Source organism: Miscanthus floridulus, chromosome 13, assembly GCF_019320115.1.
Source record: "Miscanthus floridulus cultivar M001 chromosome 13, ASM1932011v1, whole genome shotgun sequence".
In the NCBI taxonomy this organism is placed as follows: Eukaryota; Viridiplantae; Streptophyta; class Magnoliopsida; order Poales; family Poaceae; genus Miscanthus; species Miscanthus floridulus.
In genome coordinates, this window is record NC_089592.1 from 78527896 (window position 1) to 78530217 (window position 2322).

At 40.7% G+C, this 2322-nt stretch overlaps 1 pseudogene; it reads left to right on the top strand.

Annotated features, from left to right (window-relative positions):
- The first annotated feature begins 631 nt into the window (after nt 1–631).
- Nucleotides 632–2119, top strand: LOC136500113 (uncharacterized; annotated as a pseudogene).
- Nucleotides 2120–2322: the final 203 nt, after the last annotated feature.

A 2322-nucleotide genomic window follows, 5' to 3' on the forward strand; every position in this document is an offset into this window, starting at 1 on the left:
TTTTATTCTATTTTATTTACTTGCCTTCCAGTGTCTCCATATTGTGATTATTTGCCTGCTGGATATGGATCGCATGAGTGTTTTTTTCTTGCCAAGTAGATGTTGACAATCCATATGTTTTAGTTGTATAAGATAAGAGATACTCCCTCCATACCCAGAAAACATGTCGTTTAGGACAGGATTGTGCTTACCAAGGAGTGATTAATTATGGGATATTTTTCCATGTCTGCCCCTATTAAATATGGTTGCGGGTGCATTCTATACGAGAAAGTTTACCGGTTTAGATGGCTAGTGCATTGAGGCGTTGGTCCTGAGGTCTTGGGTTCGATACCTGGCGGGCTACGTGGCGTGAGCACTGTGGCTGCATGGCGCACGAATTTGATTTGGCTGGGCGTGGCGCACACGTTTGGGCGCTTTTGGCGCCGTGTTGGGCGCCATTTTTCGTTGTTTTTTCATAGGCAAACGTTTTTTGCGGTGGCGCCACGGAATTTTAATTTTAGCGCTCGCCCGCTCCGTCGTTTGAGTTCCACTGTGCCTATTAAAACGCGGTCTTTCTCCTGGACTCTTCTCTTTCCATTACCGTGCCTCATCTCCTGACTTCCCTCTCTTCTCTTTCCTTGTTTTGCATGCAATGGCGGCTGATCCAGGAGTTGCTGCATTTGATCTGAACGTTCGCTTAGAAGATGATGACAACGGCTTTGATCTCAACGTTGGCTTAGAAGAAAACGACAATGGTAATGTGTTTCCTTGTTTGAGTTTTTTGTTTCCTTCAAGCTCCATCTTTCCTTAGTTTGGTTTGTTTCCTTTTTGGACAGGATTTGATTTGAACTTGCCATTAGATGACTATGGTGCGATTGATTTCGATTTCGTACAAAACCTACCTGGTAAACCTACATGCCATGCCTATTATTCTGATACAACATCTACCGTACAAAATCTGCATGCCGTGGCTGATACTTTGAATGCGCTTGTTTTTTTCTTTTAATAGAACATACTGTCCAGGCTAGAAGGAAGGACATGACAGAAGAAGAAACAAGGCAAGTGTACCAAGTATTGTTGGCTAGAAGCAAGAATGGGAAACTAGACAAGAAGGATACAACAATCGTTGCTGCTTAATTTGGTATACACATCTGGTCAGTTCAGCGCTTATGGAAGCGAGGTAAAACCCAACTTGCTCATAACATTCCAGTTGTGGTAGCTAGTACCAAGAAGGGTAGGAGTGGACGCAAGGCAGTACATCCTGATTTGGAACTATTGCGCAACATCCCTCTCAAGCAAAGAATGACCATAGAAGATGTGTCTAGTAAACTTGGTATGAGCAAATCTAATATACAAAGGTATTTAAAAAAAGGTTTACTTAGGTGCCACTCTAGTAGCATCAAACCATATCTCACATATGCTAACAAGAAGACTAGGTTGAAGTGGTGTGTTGATATGATTGAGCAGGGTTTGGTTGATGATCCAAGGTTTAAGGATTTTTTTGACTTTGTGTTCATTGATGAAAAATGGTTCTACCTCTCTCAAAAATCTCAAAAATATTACTTGCTACCTAAGGAAGATGAACCACATCGTACTTGTAAGAACAAGAATTACATCCCTAGGCTCATATTCTTGTGTGTTTGTGCTCGGCCAAGGTTTAGGAATGGAGAGTGCGTTTTTGATGGGAAAATTGGTTGTTTTCCACTTGTCACTTATGAACATGCTGTCAGAAGAAGTCATAATCGTCTACGTGGAGAACAAGTAATCAAGCCAATAACTTCAATCACAAGAGATGTGATTAGTGATTTCATGGTAAACAATATGCTTGCCTGCTATTCGAGCCAAATGGCCAAGGGAAGATGTGAACAAGCCAATTTTCATACAACAAGATAATGCACCTTCCAATTTAAAAGTGGATGATCCTATTTTTTGTGAGGCCGCCAAGCAAGAAGGGTTTGACATTCGCCTCATTTGTCAACCACCCAATTCTCCGGATTTCAACATTTTTGACTTGGGTTTTTTTCGAGCTATTCAAGCTATTCAATACAAGAAGGATGCAAAAACAATAAAATATCTAGTTCCAACCGTCCAACAATTCATTGATTCATTTCTTGAACTAATGTTTTGTAGGCATTCTTAGAGTACTCTCCACGAAAAGCAAACATGATTTTTGTAACACTTCAAAGTGTTTTGAAGGAAGCCATGAAAGTTAAAGGATACAACAAGTTTAAAATTCCTCACATGCAAAAAGAAAAACTAGAGAGAGAAGATCGACTGCCATTGCAAATCTCATGTGAAGCTTCCTCGCTTGCTGAATGCATTGCTAGTCTACCTGCAGCAAAT